Source organism: Copidosoma floridanum, unplaced genomic scaffold (assembly GCF_036245765.1).
Source record: "Copidosoma floridanum isolate Cflo_tuat_1 unplaced genomic scaffold, Cflo_Japanese_pri ptg000032l, whole genome shotgun sequence".
NCBI classification, from domain to species: Eukaryota; Metazoa; Arthropoda; class Insecta; order Hymenoptera; family Encyrtidae; genus Copidosoma; species Copidosoma floridanum.
Window position 1 is genome coordinate 1,184,768 of NW_028321909.1, and position 22,005 is coordinate 1,206,772.

A 22,005-nucleotide genomic window follows, 5' to 3' on the forward strand; every position below is an offset into this window, starting at 1 on the left:
AAACTTTTTTGGTCCTCGAAGTTACATAGAACGGTTTTTTAAGCTGATGGTACTTTTGTTGTGTTCTTTTTATGTAATCATAGAGTAGAGCGCGTATATCGTTCCAAGATGTTCTTTCTTTTTAGCGTGACGTTAACGATTTTTCTAGTTGCAGCATAAAAAAAAACAAAAAAAAACAGCCAGCTTTTTTCAAGGAAATTAATGCTATATACTGACTAAGAGAAGGTTTTTTGCAACCAAATTATACGACGTTTGGTTCTTAAACCTACACAAGGTGTCAACACCCTACGAGTACATAAGCTTAAGCGAGTGAAATTGATTTTACCTTTTTAAATGTTCACACGGAGAAATGTTACCGAGTTTCGTAGAATGTATCCAAATTTTTGGGCAAACCTTAACTTATGAAAAAAAGTTGCGTATAATGTCCAAACACAAGAGATGTGAAAGCATTAGTTTCTTAAACATTACCTTGTACAAATAGTAAGTCTACATTCTATGTACTATTGCCTAATAAAAGAGAGACAAGAATAAAGCTTTCAAGACCAAGAAGAGGCACATCCATAGAAGACGAGGGGCCATCACCATTGCATCTTTTCCACTGGATCGGCAGTCCATTGTCCACTTCAGGCAGGCAAAAAAATACCATCCGACTGATTTAACATGGACAGTAACAGCAAGTGGTAGCCCATGGCTCTTATATGCACGCACGCGCGCGCCCCCATCGATAGAAGTGATGTTATTATACCTATTACCCGACAGATGTTTTTTCACTACCGACAAGTACGCAAGACTGCGCAATAGCTTCTGTACCCTCGTCGTCTACATGGTCGTTCGTTTTTTCCAAACGAATGATTATTTTCTTCTTTTTCTACTCCTACTTTTTTTTTTTTTTTTTTTTTCCAAGTTATTGTACAGCGAACGAAAGACAGAGATGAAAAACGGATAGAGACGGGTGTGGTGTGCTCTGTGTTCTACCGATCGCGGAAAGAATCATTTTTTCTTTCCGTCAGATTTAAGGGCAGGTCATCGAGGTGGTTAGCGGATGTCCAAGTTTTCTTTTTTCTTATTTTTTTCGTTAAAAAAGCTGGTTTTTTTTTGGGCAAAGGGAAAAATCGTTTGTGATTTTTTTTTTCCGTCTATGATCCAGTACTCGTGACTACATTTTAGGGATTAGCGTGAGAACCACGAAGAATTAAAGATTTTTTTCCTTGTATTTGTAATAATCAAAAGTACGTTGGGTGAAAGTTTAAGTTACGACGCAGTCGAGTATGAAGTACCGCAGAAAGCTTGGAGGATGATCATGGTATGCGACGTATTCAATTGAATATTAGATTTTTAATCGGATCAATTTGTAGTGATGATTATTAATGCTATTACAGCAGAGCATAATTTTATACATTACAGGTCTCCTCTGTATTGGTAGTTAGGATAAAAGTCTAACAATGGAGCTCAGATCCATTTAATATCTCTAGATTTTACCATACAGTGGTATTGCAATACTGCAGTATAGATATGTAATAAGCGTTGTGTAATATTTAATTATTCTGTAAAAAAACTTAAAAGTGACATGGCGTTGCAACAAACTATTCACTCTTGGTGAAAAAATCATTGGCACAATCCTGTTATTGTAATAATATTTGTTGTTAAAACTAAATTTTTCAGCTCAACTGAAATTTTTGTTTTTTTTTATCAATGGTAAGTAAAAGTTTCAAATAAAATCCCGTCACAGAAAATAAATACCTCTCCAGTCTACAGTTCTTTCACACAATTTTGCTGACATGACAAGCGATAATTATAGATGAAATGCTCCAGAATAATAGCGAAATTCCGCATAATACATGGGCACATATACGGGCAGTACGGGTGCTTTTCAAAACCACCTTTGATTCACGCACATGAATAGTTTTCACGTGATTGAAAGTAGATACACAGTTGTAATCAGCCACGTATTGTTTGACAAATCGATGAATCAGAACACCCTATTGATGCCGCTTGTCATTGCCACCTGTTTCTTTTTTGTGCTCGTGAAACAGCACGTCTGCTAATGAGCTATATTCAAAATACTTTTGGAACAGACGAAATTGGTTGAATACTGTCACATTCTTATTAGACAAATAAGGGCTCCTTAATAAGATTATAACTGTATTGTGTTTGAGCTTTTCTGAAAATTTACAAGTAAAGAAACTATCATAAATGGGCAAACAGGAATTTACATTCCTGCTGTATTCCTCATGGAAACCATCGTCAGCGCGTTCACCCGCCCCCTCTTCAGTTCTCAGTGCTAACCATGATACTATGTCTTTCAAATCTAGTTATCACGACCAGCTGGCAGCTTAGCCTATATTTAATGTTTATCGGTACTTTAGAGATAAGCCAGTAGAGTAGAATTGAAATAGAAGATGTATGAAAGAGAGATGCTTCTGCGTATACCACTGACGTTCGTACGATTATCCGTTGATCAAAAGAGTGTGAAAGGATGAGTGCGTGTGAAAGCTGCTCGAAGCTATATAGTGGGCTAGAGCAAGGGACACAATGGAGTATCGATGATTAGCGGTCGAGTATCTCGATAATTGCCGTTAACCGAAATAGGATTATAATCGATTGTAGCCTATGTATGTGTATATGTACGTTGGTATTTATGGGTGAGTAGGTATATGTGTCTACGTATACGTGCACGCAAGTGGACAAGCTTGCCATGCTTCTATTCTGGGATTTGCAATACATATCTATAGACATGAAGTCAAGCCACTGAGAATTGATTGGATTGACAATTCAGGTGCTTTAAGAATTTGATGGAAAATTTCTCAAACTCGCTTACTACCGGGTAAATTAATCGCACTTATTGCGTGCCAAACTTTTATCGTTAAATGTGGAATTTTTCATTTGTATGAAGCATTATGGGAAGTAGATTCAGCCTCCACAGTATGTGTCGGTACTTTGTTCTCAATAGGTAGTATACCTCAGTATAGGTGTATAAAGGTTACTTTTTTGTTAAAGCAGTTTGTATCTTTTGCGTGTAAAAGAGTTGACAACATCAAGAGAGTAACTTCTGGTTTTGGTTATTTCCGATTTTACAACTTGAGTTGCTTATGAAGCGAAGCTTAGAAATTTTTTAAACAACTGACAAAAAACATTAGAAAATTTTCAAAAATAGAAAGTTTTCGATTGGCAAAATTTTGTTTTTTTTTTGCTAGCAATATTTCAAACAGAGCAGAAAGTCAGGAGCTACTTTAATAAGACACGAGTTGTTGATTATTTGATAAGAATTCAATTTTTAATCTCACCGTGCTTCGGAAATTTTATTCTCAAAAACTAAACTTACGATTAATTTTATACGTGCAAAAAGAACGTAAGTCCAAATGTGTGACTTATATTTTTCGCATTTAAAAAATAAATTAGCAATTGTCTCTACGTATATTTATACTATCATCCTATCTTAAAAGTTGGATGGCCTTGAAGTTAAACTTCAATAGAATTAGCTCTGATTACTGGCTTACGTTGGACGAGTCATGTAGTTTTTAAAGCAGAAATATTTAAAATTTAAGTTTTGAAAAAATAAATTTTAAAAATACGTTAAATAAGTCGGATGTATACTTATATAGAGATAAAAAAATTTTTGTTAAAAAGTTATTTTTTTATGCATTTTCTAGAAAAACTATAAAAAATATAAGGATTCTATGAACGTTCGGGGGCTGGCAAGCGAAGTCCGCAGAGGGTCCCCTAGTAACAAAAAAAAATTATTAGTTTATCGAAAACACACTCTATTTAAATAAAAGTATACGTGATTAAAAAAATTTTAGTAATAATCGAGTGATAGCGTTATTATTCTGGAAAGCTCATGATTGTTTTTATCATGGACGCGTTCTAAAGTAACTTTATTTTCATCGAAAAGTTGTCAGCTGTAAAGATGACCTTATTGACATTTTTGGTTATTCTTTTAATGGGCACTGTAAAACCGACAAAAGGTAAAATCATAATTGTATTCTTCCATACACTACATGTTTATGTTGGTATAATTTTTTGCAGAAATAACTCAGTTACGTGGAAGTTTCAAGTACTTGGAAACAAAAGAGAAATAAGTGCATGATCAGCGATATTCTTGTAGTATTTCTAGTTTGTTTATTAGACAGAATAAAAAGTAGGAAAATGTTGCTATGTTTGATTTTGAGGATGCTGCTAACTTTTTTCGAAATGTTGTTGGTAAGTTTGGCTCTACTTTTGTTTCTGCAATAATAAGAAATAGCCCATGACCCGAAGGATTTTTCAATCTTATGTTTTCTAATAAAGAAAACATTAATCATTCCCCTTTAGCATTTTTCCAGGAATACGGGAAAAACAATTTTGTCCAAATAAAAAATCAGCTTCATTTATTCATTTAACAATTTATGAAAAAATGTCAATTTTATATTTAGCTTTTTTCTTATACCTTCGCTTCTAATGCTCTTAGAGAAATTTTTAGACCACAAATCTCTTCGTCATAAAGATTCCAATATAGTAGATACTTTTGTACATTTATTATTAATTGTTAATAGCATATTAATAGCAAAAAAGTGGGGAAAAAATTTTTATACCGAAAAACTTTAGATCAACGTTAAATGAAAACTATCATGTTCGTTTGAACATAATCGTAAAGAAATATAGATATTAAGTTGCATAATCAAAAGCTATTTGTAAAATTGCAAAGTAATTGTTAGTTTTTTGTTAACTAATTCTTAAAGTAAAACTTTGAAGTGGTATTACAAACTTTACGGTCACTTTATGAACATTCAGTTTTGATAAAACATTGTATTTAATGTTAGTACTAATGAAAAATTAAAAAAAAAGGATTTTTGTGGATTTTGACGTTTTGTTAACAAAAATTGTATTTTGCAACTTACCAATTGCAAGTATCTCAGTCAATTTTGCATACTTTCTTTCCTAACAAACGTCATTGGATTTTTCATTAAAAAATACGAATTAAAACAAAAAGAATAATGCTTTAGCTTATACTCTGGAGCCGAGATACAAGAAATCATTTTTTTTGCAATAACGGACTGATAATTGAATTTTTTTTTGCAAAAAAATTTGTGTATTATCTTCATGTATTTCTGCATCTCACTGCCAGAGCACTCATTAAAAGGAAAGCTAAAAAAATCAAGAAAGTCATATTACAATATAACGACCGGAACAGCTCAGTACTCCTATCTGTACCCCTCTCTTGTGACTAGGTGGCTGATTGGTTGCAGTGCGCCTGGGGCAAATCACGGGCTTCGGCTGACGTTTGAATTTCAATAAGCTGTATTACTTAATTATACAGTTACAAACTTTGTATTCGAATCATGTAAAACCAAAAGATACTTTTAAGTTTTATTAAATTAATACTCTCAAACTTACTTAAAAACTAAACTTTGGTGCGCTTAGAAAAATTTTTTTACGTATTTTTTGTTATTTAAAAAACTAAAGCTTTAAAAATAACATTTATGACTATCCTGTGTTATGAGTGTCAAGTAATTTTTTAGTCAATTTGTAATAATAAATCCATCGGTCTTCTGTAGTCTAGCCTAGTTAATCTATAATGATAAAAAAAACGAAGTGAAAAATTACGACTTATTAGAGTCCCTATATGCTTTTCACTTACCAAGCACAGTGTCATTTTCCCCTCAAAACATTCTGCTTGACACAATCGTCCCTTTATCACATTTTCGGTTCTCCACCCTTTAAAAGAAAGGAAAGAAAACAAAGCCCAAATACTAGATGAAAAAACGCTCATAATTGGTCGAGACTTTATTCATTTGGTAGTATGCGGGCTAGCTTGTATGCTATATATACACACACAAGAACACGTACGCGTGACAGCCTGGCAGCTATTCAACAGCTAGAGGATTTATTCGAAAAAAGCACAGAAGAGGTATGAAGTGCCAAAAAAAGCGAACCTAAAGTCCAAAAGGGTAAGAGAAAAAGAGAGAGAGAGAGAGAAAGAGAGAGAGAGAAAGGTGGTTACCTAAAAATGTTAAAATGAGAAGAGCAAGTATACAGGCACAGAGGCGGAATTGTATCGAGTATTTGAAAAGTGAAAGGAAGGGAAGGACGACGGTGAATACAAAAAAGTGGGTGCGCTCCCTCCCTCGTTTGGCCGATCATTCGTTCGGTACTGACCAGAGCTACACGCATACATACATATCGCTGCCAGATAAAGAGTGGACTGAGAAGGTAACTAGGCATGTAGAGGTTAATAGGCATGCGTGCGTGCGTCCGAGTGTGTGCACATCCGTGTTAGCAAACCCATTGGTCTGGGTGGTATAGGTGTATGGTAACTGGCGTACGCAAAAACGGAAAGCTCTCGAATGAAGCACATAAGTGTAGTCCGCACTGGACGCTTGAAAATTTGTGGACTACCATTAGTTGAAGAGAGGAAGAGGTAATAGGGATATGAATCCTGGAATTTTTTACTATGGTATTGCTTAGCTTGGCTATATATTTGTAATTTAATGGTGACTGATGACAAAAGGGTACACGTTTTTAACTTGTTAGATACATAATCCTTGATATAGTAGTAGTTATTAATGTTTTCTTGGTTACTTAATTGAAATCTTTTGGCACAAATTGAACGACTAATTAAATGATTCATACTTTCTTCAGTGTGAAAAAATGGCTTCTCCAACATTGTGTGGATGGAAAAACTTTAAGACAGTAAACAAGTTCTTCGTGAGAAACAAAGATTTATTATCTCCTTGAGATGGTGTTTTTGTTTAACTTTGAAAGCTTGCTGCAACCTACGTAAGAAAAATATTGTCTGATAGTACAGGAGTGGAGGTTTCGGCACCAATCTTCGAAGAACACAATTTTAAATACTTTTAAATAAAACAACTGTATGAAACTATGGCATTGCTTTGTCTTCTCCATAGTCGACAAAGTGAAGCAGTTGAACTCTATACTGTGAAGTTGAGTTTTTTCGTACACTAAGCTTTTTGTTTAAAAGTATTATAAGATTAAACTTTATTTCTTTTGGAAATAAAGTATTTCTCTTCGATTTCTGACAGAACAAGCTTTTTTCTTTGAGATAACTTGTGCCCTCTTCTCTTGCTTCAAAGCTGGTCAAATCCGTAAAAGTTGACGTAACAACCGTAAAGTGAGGTTGTGTATTTAAATAAACATATTTCAATCTTGTAAGTGTAGATATAAGTATAAATGACAGACTTTAAGAAAGTGCACAACATTTTTGAGGTGAATATTAATATGGAGTTACATGGAGCTAAACAGAAAATAATTATTAAAAATGTAAGCACAACGAAGAAAAATTTAAACAAGAATAAAATGAATGATCACTGAATTAGAAAAGCTATCCAAATAGTAAGAAAAAGCTTTTTTCTACAAGCAACATGGTATAATTACCCGAAAAAGTCCATACGGTCAAAGCATAGGCTTACACACGCATTAACAACGAAATAAGCAGTGGTATCATATACTTACTGGTAAAATGTAAGAAATGGCCTTTTCTATATATATATATATATCTTACTAATATATAAAGCAAAACCGCTAAAACCGTTGTAATCGCTAACCGCAAAAACTACTGAACCGATTTTGCTGAAATTTTGCATACCGATTCTTGACACTTCCTAGATGGTTTTAGTACGGTTTTTATCTTGAAAAATTCAATAACAATAGCAATAAACAAGCTCAAAGTTTTGCAAAAATACGCCTGCTTTTCACTTTAGTTTAATAGGATCCGCTAGGTGGTGTCGAGGTAAAATTTAAGGCACCCGCAATCAATGATAGTGAAGAGTGGTTATAAGTTGCCCCGCCGAGTCGCCGATTTCCGTAGTCGTTTTTCGGCAGTCCTCTAAGAACAAAGGTGTTTGTCGTAAAGCTGGGCATCCCGGCTACCGCTAACACTTTTCGTTAATGGACAAGCAAAATACATCGGCTGTTACCCCGAATCGCCAAAATAACCGAGTACCACGGAAAAATAGGCGTTCGAAACATCAACGTCTCAGGCGAAATACCAGGAGACGTCCGGCCAGAGCTCAACCTGCTTCACCAACACTACCAGGTTTGGAAGCCCTTCTTCCATCAAACCTGGTCCTAGAAGAGCAAGCCAAGCAGAACATTCATGAGAAGCGTGAGCAGACATTTCGGCTGGAAGGTTTACCAGCCTCCTCCTCAAAAGTTGATCGCGAGAGGAACTCTACGAAGAAGATATTCTTCAGGCCCACTACCCTAACTAACAGTCAGCAGATCGTGATCCGGGGAACGACCCGGAAACGAGATTTTGTTCGGCCATCTACGTACCTTCCTCTAGCGCGTTAACCTTTTGCAGAGACTCCAAGGGCAAGGACGAAGCAACCTCGGGTCCAGATACCCGAGCTCCATGATCCCCGTCGACTGAGCAGAGTTAAGCGGCAAATATTTGCCGTTCATCGAACGGCTGATAAAGTGTGTCAAATAATTGATCCTCACCAGCTCTCCATCGTTAGGAAAAAAAAAAATGAAGATAAAAATCAGCCCTTTTCAGGGCCATCAATAAATTTTACCGTACAGTAACTTTCAATCTCATCGGTTTTTTAAGAGCCATTAAACGTTGAACTACTTTTCCAAAAATAGATCTGCCCTTTGCTGGGAGACATCGAGAGCAGAGCTATTTGTCGTGAGTCTGGGAACCCCGGCCACCGACGACTTTCTACACTCGAATTACATAGGCCAGAAATTACTTTTCCTCCAAGATTAGCGTTCAGCTAACTTGGTCAATCTCATTGGCCCTTTTCAGGGCCATTAAACGTTGAACCACTTTGCCGAAAATAATCTTATTTGTACTTTTGGACAAATGTCATTAAGCGAATTGCAACGATTTGTCCAACAGAGATCTATTTAAAGACAGCTGATTCCAAAACTGAGTCAGTCATTTACTGGCAGACATCGAGAGCAGAGCTGTTTGTCATGAGTTTGGGAACCCCGGCCACCGACGACTTTCTACACTCGAATTACAAAGGCCAGAAATTACTTTTCCTCCAAGATTAGCGTTCAGCTAACTTGGTCAATCTCGTTGGCCCTTTTCAGGGCCATTAAACGTTGAACCACTTTGCCGAAAATAATCTTATTTGTACTTTTGGACAAATGTCTTTAAGCAAATTGCAACGATTTGTCCAACAGAGATCTATTTAAAGACAGCTGATTCCAAAACTGAGTCAGTCATTTACTGGCAGACATCGAGAGCAGAGCTGTTTGTCATGAGTTTGGGAACCCCGGCCACCGACGACTTTCTACACTCGAATTACATAGGCCAGAAATTACTTTTCCTCCAAGATTAGCGTTCAGCTAACTTGGTCAATCTCATTGGCCCTTTTCAGGGCCATTAAACGCTGAACACCTGCCAAAGTATAAATTGTAATTGACAAAATATAACAAACACAGCACTTTTTAGGGCGCGCAAAAATTTTTAACAATGCCTCGAACCGCAAGAGGGCGAATCGGGAGGAGAACTTCTAATGCTTTAAATGTTTACAACTTTAGGAGTCGAGAAACTGATGCAGAACATTCATCGAGAGTAGAACAGCAACGGCAAAATTGACGATTGATCAACCATTTAAGTGACAGATCCGCTTTCTGTTACAATCCTGACATTGATTACTTAAATCTTCCATCAATTCAAATTGGCGGAATGGTTTCTATTTGCAATCATTGTGGCGCTTAAAAATGGAGAGATGAAGCTTCAGGGCTCTGTTGTTCTGGTGGTAAAGTTTCCCTTGATCCACTGGAAAATCCTCCTGAATGGGTAAGATGTCTGTTAATTGACGAACACCCCCTATCAAAACATTTCCTTGATAACGTGAGACGTTACAATACGCAATTCCAAATGACGTCATTTGGAGGGAAAGAAATTAGAGAAGGAAACTTTATGCCAACTTTCAAAATCCAAGGTCAAGTATACCACTTAATAGGTAGCTTACTTCCTGAACAGAACAAGAGTCCGCAGTGCTTACAAATCTATTTCATGTCTAAAGCTGAACAAATTTCTATTCGGTCAGGTAATGCCCTAAAAAAAACTTTGATTAAATCATTACAAAAGGTGATGCATGATTGCAATCCTCTTATAAGAACTTTTAAATCCAATTATGACTCTCAAACAGTAGATGAACTTGAAAACTTAAAATTGATTATTCATGCTGATCGAACTCCTGTTGGGGAGCATCGAGGACAATACAATGCGCCTAAAGTGAATGAAGTTGCTGCATTAATAGTTAACGAGGAAAAAGGCCCTAGAGACATTATTTTACATGGTCGACATGGGCGGTTGGAGCGAGTTTCTGAGCTCCACCGATTCTATGACTCCTTGCAATATCCTATGATGTTTGTTTTTGGAGAAAATGGATATTCTATTGATGTACCACTTTACGGTGTTCCAAACAAAACTGTTTCTTGCATGCAGTTCTACTCTTATAGGTTTATGTTAAAAAATGATCATATAAATTATCTACTTTATTATAAGAACTTACTCAATCAATTTGTTGTTGATATGATGGAAAAAATGATCACAGAACGTTTACTTTACTTGCGAACACATCAAAAACAACTGCGTGCTGAAAGTTACATTCATCTACGAGATGCAATAAATAATGATCGTAACATTGAACCCTCCAGTATCGGACAGCCTGTCATATTACCATCCTCATTCACTGGCTCACCGCGATATATGCATGAAAAAACTCAAGATGCAATGGCTTACGTACGTGGGTTTGGGCATCCATGTTTATTTATCACTTTCACGTGTAACCCTGAGTGGTCGGAAGTAAAAAATGAATTACACAAAAATCAAAAACCTTCAGACAGGCATGACATTGTTTCAAGGGTTTTTCACTTGAAATTAAGGAAACTTATAGATGTCCTCACTAAGAAAGCAATATACGGCGGAGTTGATGCTTGGATCTATAGTGTCGAACGGCAAAACCGAGGGTTACCTCATGTGCACATACTTTTATGGCTTAAAACAAAAATTCAGCCGGATGAAATAGATAAGATCATTGCAGCTGAATTACCAGATCCTCAACAAGATTCCTTGCTATTCAGTATAATTTCGAAAAGTATGATTCGTGGACCTTGCGGCGAATTCAACATGGCTTCACCATTTATGGATAATGGAAAATGTACAAAAAAGTTTCCTCGAAATTTTGTTAAAGAAACCCTAACTGCAGATGATGGCTACCCAACCTATCGTAGAAGAGCCCCTGCAGATGGATGTCATAGTTCTGTACTTACAATTCGTGGCAAAGAAGTACAGATTGATAACCGTTGGGTTGTACCGTACTCACCCGTCTTATCACGATGTTTCAATGCACACATTAACGTTGAATTTTGTCATTCAGTGCAAGCAATTAAATATATTTGCAAATATATCAACAAAGGATCGGACTGTGCCACTTTTTCAGTTGGAAACATTGACGAAATTGCAAACTATGCCAATGGACGCTATATTCGTTCCTCTGAGGGATTTTGGCATTTTTTTTGACTTTGAGATTCACGCACGGTATCCTCCAGTCTTACATTTAGATGTTCACCTTAAAAATTATCAAAGAGTTTACGTAAATTAGCAAAAAATTTAACAGATTCTCGAAAATCCGAGAAAAACAGCGTTGATGGCGTTTTTTGAACTTTGCGTAATAGATGATTTTGCTAAAACTCTTTTGTATTCCGAAGTTGCCGCCTATTACCGATGGGACAGTAATAAGTTTGTGAAAAGAAAACGGGGTAAAGATGTTCCAGGCTGGCCAGGAGTAAAAAAAGATTCAGCTATAGGTAGAGTTTATACGATTTATCCCACCCAGTCGAAATGCTTCCATCTTTGAATGTTACTTCAATATGTTCGAGGCCCAACTTCATTTGAGTACTTAAAAACCGTTGATGGTGTTACTTACGCAACTTTCAAAGCTGCCTGTTACGCACTTGGTTTATTGGAAAATGATGATCAACGGAAAAACACACTCACGGATGCTGCTTTGTCTGATAATCCATCTTAATTACGTGACTTATTTGCTATTATTTTAGTTTTTTGTGAGCCATCGCAACTTCAAATTTTGTGGGATATGTTTAAACAACAATTATGCGAAGATATTCTTCACTCTCGACGAATTCAACTCAACGATTTTGAAGTTGAATTTTCTGAAGAAGTGTTCAACAGAGGTTAAATTGAAGTAGAAGACAAGATCATCTCTCTTTCAGAAAAAAATTTGACTGCATTTGGGCTAAACTCACCGGTTCGAGATGAACTCTGTACTAATGATCCTTTGGAACATTCCATCAGACATGGTTATGATCATAACTATTTATATAACTACGTTAAGCAAAATCTTCCTAAGTTAGTTCCAGACCAACGACAAGCTTTTGATCGTATAATTGATAGTGTCTTAAATAGTAGTGGAAAAGTATTTTTTCTGGATGCTCCTGGAGGCACTGGAAAAAGATTCCTAATTAATCTTATGTTGGCCCAAGCAAGATTGGCTGGAAAACTGTCCCTTGCTGTTGCATCTTCTGGCATTGCTGCCACTCTCTTGAGTGGAGGTAGAACAGCTCACTCCACTTTTAAACTTCCATTATGTGTTTTTTCCGGAGAAGATTACACGTGCCCGATACGCAAAAATGGCCCACTTGCAAAAATTCTTCAAGATACAACATTTATTGTATGGGATGAGTGCACAATGAGTCACAGAGTTCACATTGACGCAATTAATAGAACATTGCAAGATTTAAGATCAAACCAGAATTTAATGGGTGGCATTATATTTGTTTTTGCTGGTGATTTTAGGCAGACGTTACCAGTAATTCCGAGAGGAACTAGAGCTGATATTATTCATGCCTGTTTAAAATCATCATTTCTCTGGCATTATGTAGAGTCTCTTCATTTACGTACTAATATGAGAGCACATCTCTGCGGAAGAAACACGGAATTTCCAACACAGCTATTAAAAATTGACGATGGCATGATGGAAAATGAAAACGGTTTTATCACACTAGATCAATCCATTGGAAAACTGTTTACAACTGTCGATGATCTTATTTCTGAAGTTTACCCAGACATTAAAAATTTATCAAACAAATCATACCAATGGTTATGTGAGAGAGCGATAATTTCACCGAGAAATTCTATAGCAGAGGAAATTAACAACATTATTCTTCAAAAGTTTGTAGCTGATTCTCGAGAGTACCTCTCTATTGATTCAGTCATCGCATCTGAAGATGTTGTTAATTATCCTTAGGAGTTCTTAAACTCCCTAACTACATCAGGATTTCCACTCCATAAGTTGAGTTTGAAAGTTGGAGCTCCGATTATGCTACTACGTAATCTTCAATCCCCGAACCTGTTTAATGGAACCACACTGCAAATTAAAACTCTGCGAAATAATGTTATAGAAGCTAGTATTTTGACAGGTCCAGCATCAGGACAAATAGCTTTTATTCCAAGAATTCGGATGATACCAACTGATTTACCTTTTCAGTTCAAGCGATTACAGTTTCCTGTCAAAGTTTCTTTTGCAATGACAATTAACAAGTCGCAAGGACAAACTTATAATTTTGTGGGGGTAGATTTACGTTCAAACTGCTTTTCACATGGACAATTGTATGTCGGGCTTTCAAGAACTGGTGATCCACATCATTAGATTGTTTTTATTCCTTCTGGAAATAAAACTAAAAATGACACGTGTACTGAAATTTTGTGAATGAAAAAAAAATTTTAAATTATATATTGGTATCTTTACAGCTTTAACAAATAACCCTTTGTTATATCATAACGTTAACATGTAAAAATCAACGGCCCTTTTCAGAGCCAATACCCATTTTATGATGTAAAGAACGATACTTTTAACCATTATTTTTTTCCTTTTTTCGATATTTTCAATAAGAAGTTATTTGTTCCAAAAAGTGTTAAAAATAGATGTGAAGTTTTTTAACTGAAAACGTCCTATATTATTTGTCAACACACATGTGTTTTATTCAGCGAGTCTCGGGCGAAGCCGAAACGGGGGGCTGCTAGTATACATATATATATATATATATTGTTCCTGTATGTATAGTATTAGTGTATATATATATATATATATATATATATATATATATATATATATATATATATATATATATATATATATATAACAGTATATATATACATATTGTTATGCTATACGTCCGGCTCGTATAAGGGGTACTACTCTGGCCACTGTGCAATTGGAAGAAGGAAGGAAAGAAGGATGGGGAGGCCATCCATTACTGGGAGGAAGTAGAGGAAAAATAATCAATTTTGCTGCAACAAGATCTAAATTTAGTCTTTGTTAAATGGCTGTCTGATCATCGCAAATATAAAATTAACTGAGTTTTGAAGTTTTGTCTGTATCCAATTTTAAAAAATTAGTAGTGACTTGACAAATTTGGCCTTAAATCTTAATATTAGAAATAGATTTTCTTAATTATTTTATTTCGTTATTTGTGAAAGATGCAAAACTGAAGAGTTTATTGTGATATCTAATGAAAATTCTAAAACTTTTATCATACAAAAAATTTTTATTATTTAATGATTTTCCAATTTTTGAAATATATTCACTCAAGAGACTTCAGCGAATTTTTCATTGTGACAGCAAGTTCGTTTACTTATTTCTTCGTTAAAAAAAATTGCTGAACGATATTTATATTTATAGTTCATCATATCACACCAACTTGGTTCCACAAAATGATGTTCTTCAATTTCGTTAGTAATAGTAGAAAAATTCATCAATTTAGAAATTTGAATAAATAGTTTTCGAATTATATTTTTTATGTTAAAATCAAGTATATAAAATGTTTGTCAATTTTTTATAAAAATTGGGATTTCTTTAAGTTTACACACTGAATTAATTTGAATCAGTATTTTATGAGAATAATAATATAATCTTCAATTACTCGAAGAGTTGTCAAAGTATAAAATGGCATTTAAGTTATTAATATAAATTTGAATACGTAGATCGAATATTTCTACGTAACTTTAAATTTGAACTACTGTTCTATAGTTGCCGATCCAGGACGTATAAAGTAATGATCTTAATTCTTTATATTTAAGAAATAATTGTTACAAAAAATGAAACTTTGATATTTATTTGATCTATTCATGATATTTTGAATGACCAGCAAAGGTACTACTCCTGAAAATATTTTTTATTGTACAAAAATTTTTAAAACATTTTCTATACTCTATATGTATCCCTAATTATAATTTACTGTAATCTAAATTATCTTGAAGTTTTTCAAATTGTGGAAGGTCATTTTTCAATTTATCAACGTTTTCTCTTTTAATTTAGGTATATAACTGATTTGATAAGTTATAAACTTAAATTTACTTTCTTGATTTCCAAATTCATGATTATTGTTTGTGTTGAAAAAAACACTTTTACGTATACATCACGTATTTTAGTAAAATCATTTTTAGACATGACATTAAAATATTATAAGTAATATTCAAATTGTGATAAAAATTCGTTCCAAAAATAAAATAGTCTTCTTAGTTATTTAAAAATATTTTGAAGTATAAGAAAGCGAATGTTTATGTGTGAATTTTCGTTATTATATAATAAGTAAAAAAAAGTTTTTTGCCAACAATTTTCGTTTCCTTTCACTTTAATTTTGCTATTTTTTGTTTTTTAAGTTGTGTATTGTAATTCTAGTGTATTGTAATATTTAAATATTTATTGTATGTTTTATCTGACCTTTTAACTTGAATATCAAATTTAGCAGCAATACAGTATGATATTGAAAGATGAAGGGTTTTACGATTATTTCGCATACAAGTAAAATAGCAAAGCCATCTTTAAAAAATTTGAAAACGGCGTTTTCAGTCGGCACATTGTAACAATCTGTTATTTACCTACAAAAGTTGAAAATCCATCACGTTATATCACGTGTTCTAACTTACCAGCAAATTACTGACGCACTATCTAAAACATTATTTTTTATCAGTAATGTATATTAAGTATTGAAATATCTTGAAGTCACCAGACAGAAGTGAAGTCCACCTGTGGACACAAGGTGATTATAGTTTTTCAGCTGAAGAATCGTAAATAACAGTTATTGGGTTATATTTAATTTGACTTTTTCAATGCTAAATTGGTTGTTATAGAATTTTTAAGGGTGATTTTAAACAACGATACGTTATTTATTTAGTTATTATACGTAGTATTGGAGTGTGCTATTATTTAACAATAGCAATGGCTAAGATTCGTTGGTTTGTGCAAACAATAAAATTTTTTATCTGTTTTTTCATCATTAGCAATGGTGGTAATAAGTGTTGTTATAAATTTTTACAAAATAAACAACTTTGATTTACTTAATTCATTTTATAAATTTTAGTCATTGCACTGAATGCTAAAAAATTTGCTGATGTGCTTACAATGTCAAAAAGCACATTAACTGCCACGTATCTCTTCATAGGATGAAAAAGTATTTGTGCTGTGGTGCAATAATTGGTGACTACCACATTATAACTGCTGCTAACTGTAGTATCCATTCTGCCAGCAATAAATTTTAACAAGATAAAATTATAGTGAGAAAGAATACAGCATCAGTTTCGAGTACACGAATTCTAGGACAGGTCGAAAAAATGTACGTGCCGAGTGGGTACACTTCCGGAACACACGATATTGCAGTTCTAAAGGTTAATATTACTTTAATAATCTTTTACGGGCTTTATTTTCATAAAATATAACTTAAATTGAGTTTCCAGTGGAAGAGAAATATAAACTTAGAAAGTAAAAAAAATTTCAGGAAATTGGATTTTTCGTTATTCTTACAAAGCTACGAAAACGTTATCGTCACTGTGCCAAAGTATAGTGTAGAAGATCTACACATGACAATCATATCTACTGAAGAGTGCCGTGAATTTATTCTGCCAGATGAGTTGAATCTACACCTTTTTTGCAGCTTGCCAGTTAAAAAATATCCAGAACATTTACGTAACGTAAGTAGTTTATATGAAGCATTATTTTCAAATCTTTATTTGTACACTAGTTTTAGAAAGAAGTAACTGTATCAAACATTAACAAAAACTTTTAACACTTGAAAAAAGGCGATTAGAAAGGGTTTCTTAGAAACGTTGTTGGGGATGTGGGGGGTTACAAGCCCTAGTAACAACATAGAAGTGAATCTCCCTCTAAAAAGGAGGAAAAAAGTTGTTTAGGTGTACAAAGCCTCTTGGCTTAGTTACATCCAACTAATTATAAGTAATATTGAAATACTTCTGATAAGGAAAACCAAAGCCAGCTCATTTCCTTCATTGTCAAAAAACCTAAGTAGTCATTGACTAAAAATTTATTTATTTTTTAATTGAACGTCTAATCCTTAGTAATAATAGAAATTATTTTAAAATACTGGGAAACATCAAAAACTTGAATCAGTAAAAGCAAATGTAAGTTTTAAAATTGAAATACGATTTTTTTTCTTGAAAAATTGATGGCTTATGTAATGAATCCTGTTCCTTTGAGATTCCATTGGTCTAGGTAGATCGTTAGTTTCGTTCATAGTAGAAAAAATTTAAAAGCGTATATTTGAGTAACTGTACAAATAATTGAATCTAAGGCAAGATTCTTAAATAACAGCCATTAAATTCTGTTATTAAATCAAAAGATTTATCATAGAAGCGCCATCATACCGTGGCTACCTTACTTCCCTTAATAAGACTAAAATCGGTATTATACTTCTAAATGTTCCTGCAGACGATAGTCACTTACATTTTTTGTATACAGATCATTAATTATTTGACATTTTTCAAATTAGTTTTTAGAAACCAAGCAAGAAACACTTCCCTTATTTGGTAATCATTGGTTTATAGCACATTAAAAGTTGGTGTTAAGAATCTTTAACAGTTGTATAAAAATGTAAAAATCATTGTAAATTTTAAAATACTTTAAAAGAGTAACAAGAGTTTCGATTTTTTTTATAAAGTTGTAATTTTATGTTTTATCATAAGAATTTAAATAAGTGTATTTTGTTCATTTTTTTATCTTATGTGTTATTTTGGTACAATTGCTTTTAAAATTTTTTTATGAACTCTAACGCAATATAACTTATAAAATACAGTAGGACGATACTTATGATTAACTACACAAGAATTTAAAACATGAATTTCCTTTTATTGTTGTTATGATGTTCTCTAAAGAAAAAACAAAAGAAAAAAAAAAAAATTCTGCCTACATCACACCACGTATCTTATCTCTTATACGTCAGCCAGGAAATGAGGCTAAATCCAAACTTCATATTTTTATTTCACACAGATCAAAAATTTGTAGAAATATATAGGGACATCAAAAAGACGTATCTATTATTAAATTGTTATTATTACGTTCACCAATCAAGATTTTGTGACGTATAATTGATGTGTTTCAAAGAAAATCAAAGTAAAACGTGAACAAAGAATAGAGTTTATAGGCCCGGTCCTTTCACGATAAAAAAATAGGAAAAAAATGTTCAGAACCAGCTACAGCCTTCAATTCATAACCTATTTCCAATTTTTCTTAAGCGTTATCTAAGGATTATTTATAAGAATCTCTCGAAGTCCAAATTTGAATTTATGTACCCCGAAATTTGTTAGATAACCTAAAGTTAAAAAAATTAGGTTTCTTGTGTGAAATAGTGTTGTATTTTAACTTCAAATATCTAAAAAAAATTCATACAACATATTATCGATATCGTGCATCATACTTAATGAGCATAAGCATAATTCCCATCATTTTCAATCAATTTTGAAAGTATGTTATGAAAATAACAAATTTTTCAAACACTAACAAATTGAAAAAAAATTTTATGTCTCTTCCAATTGCTTCAGGCATATTTTAAATGATTTACGCTGTAAGAAAGATACTTTTGAGACATTTCCAGTTTATGTATCTTACATGACACTGGGGCTAAACCGATAAAAATGCTTACAACTGGCAACAGTCCTCAATTGTAGACCAATTTCTAATTTTTATTAACGTAATTAAAAATGATGTATATGAAACGCTTGGAGTCCCAATTTGAATTCAAGTTATAAAATGTTTTTTCTGTAAAATATGATAGGGTATTTCAACTTTAAAAGTCTAAAAACAAACGATGTAACATTTTATAGATAATAGTAATCACACTTAATCAAATCATGTGTTACGCAGTAATCAGGATATTTATCAAACCTTCTAAGGTTATATAGCTTTTTAAGACTTCTATGAAGTATTATTTAAAGATCTGTTTTAATCTATATTTTGATATTCTATATTATCGGTCGTCACTTAAGTCGTCAAGATAATAATATTATTGTAACTCAAGCGGACAAAGGGAATACAGTTATAGCTATAGATAAGCATCACTATGTCTTGGAAACCTTTGAATTTGTATATTCTGGTCATTTTCAAGAACTGAAAAAGATCCTACACATAAATTTCAACAAGACGTTATAAGTCTACCTAAAAACCTAACCATTCTATCAAATCTCCCGTACTATGCGATTGTCCAGATGAATCCTCAGCCACTTAAAGTATACTCTTTAATTAAACTACACAAAAACAATATGCCTATTAGACCAGTGGTCTCATTTAATAGTTCCCCATCGTATAAAGTATCCAAAAAGTTAATTAAATTAATTACATATAATACTAAATTCACATCCACCTACAGCATACAAAATTCCATACAACTTATAGATAATTTAAAAAATCAACAACTACCCGAAAATTCGACTCTGATTTCATTTGATGTAAAAAATCTCTTTCCAAGCTTACCAGTATTAGAAGTAAGAAACATTATTAAAAATCTACTTAGTAGATCCACTACTAGCCAACTATTTTCAGAAGAAATTTTACACATTCTCGACGTCTGCTTGAAACAAAACTATTTTCAATTCCAAAACCGAATATTTTTAGGTAGAGATGGCCTTACAATGGGTGATCCCATAAGTCCACTCTTAGCAGAGATTTTTATGAATGACTTAGAAAATAAAATTATGGAACATGGTCTTAGTAAAAATTTGCTTTTTTGGTATCGGTACGTGGATGATGTAATTTGTTGTTGGACTGGTACGAAAAGGCAACTAAATTTATTTTTCAAACATATTAATACATTACATAAAAATATTGAATTCACTATGGAACAAGAAAACAACAATATAATTAATTTTTTGGATTTAACAATACATAGAATTCACGATCAACTAGAGTATAGTATTTTCCATAAACCTACCCACACAGATTCCACAATACATAAAAATTCTATTCATCCGTACTCGCATAAAATGTCTGCATTCAATAGTTATATTCACAGACTCCTTTTCATACCTTTAAATTCTAAGAACTATACCAAAGAATTACAAATAATTAAACAAATAGCTCACAATAATGGCTATGATTCCAACATTATCGACAAGTTAATTAAAAATATACAGAATAAGAAAGCTATAATCAAAGTTTTCCCTCAGTCCGCAAGAGAAACTGCACCTTATCATGTAATTACTTACGTAGGCAATTTGTCAGAAAAGATTAAACAGCACTTGAAGAAGTACAATATAAACATAGCTTTTAAATCAAAGAAAACTTTACAAACTATTATCAAAAATAATGAAGATCAGACCAAAAAAGAAAACAAATCAGGCATTTACGAACTTAGTTGTGGTTCTTGTGATAAGAAATATAGAGGACAGACAGGTAGAGCTTTCAAGTTCAGACTCAAGGAACACGAAAATGCCTACGAAAAACAACTAGATACTTTAGTTATGCCAATCACATTCTTAAATGTAATCATATTTACAATAACAATTTTAAGATCTTACACACATGTAACAAAGGATTAAAATAAGATGCATTAGAAGCACTAGAAATTAATAAATTAAAAGACTCTAATATCTTATTGAATGATATGTTAGATTTGAATCATTCGCCTCTGCTTAATTTAGCTTTGAAATGACCAGTATTCTTGACTACATACAAAATGTATGCATTTGTAAGTGTACGTATGAATGTACGAATGTAGGTATGTATATAGCCCCTGTTATCTGATTGTCGACCACGGCGCAGCGTGTATGTACTTGATAGAACGCTGTATAATATTATTAAGTCTTGATGTACATTTGTCTAACGAAGGTACTGTGATACCGAAACAGCTGTAACACGTTTTTAACGAATAAAGTGAAGATCGACAGTACCTAATAAGTCTACTTTTTTATTTTGATGTATAATTTAAGGCTTATTTTGAGCCCTTTTTCGAGACTTATTTTAAATATTCTTGTAAAACTTCTTTTAAGATTTATTTAAAGGCCTCTTCTGGAACCTGTTGTAAAACCTTCTTTGAGATCCTTTTTAAGACCTATTTTGAAACGTGGCTGAAACATATAATAGGTTTTAAAACTGGTATTAAATAAGATCTCAAAAACCAGTAGACAGTGCGTGCTTGGGATCCAAGTAAGAAGTTATACTTCCATAAAATTATATGGAAAATAATATAATTATAAAAGTAAGTATAAACACTAATAGTTATATATAAAATACTGTTTATAAATAAGTACAAGCAATATCTTATGGCACAATACAAAATAACAAATATAGTGGCTAACCAGAGTACAAGACTGTGCTTTTTTATCTAATCTCCCGATGGTTTCAAAACAACTTCCTAAGAAAATAAGAAATACCCCTATAAAATTGCAGATTATTCAACTATCCCCTCTTGTACATGTTTAGTTTTAAAAATTTGCAATTTAACACGTAACCTTATGAAAATATCACTTGAAATTGGATTTATAAGATCTATATAAAGCTCCCATTTTTTGTTTGTATGAAAGATTACTATTAGATAAACCTGTTTTATTTTCAAAGAAATCTGTAAATTTTTTTTTCTTTTTTCTTAATAACACAAAAAAGGGGTCAAGTACGCGTAAAAGCGTGTATGTAAATTTATCCTTATGAGAATAATTTTCAACGTTGCAGCATATATTTGCGCTCCTTAAGGAAAAATTGTGACAGAAGAAAACGAAATAAAAATCAATCATTGTATTTATAC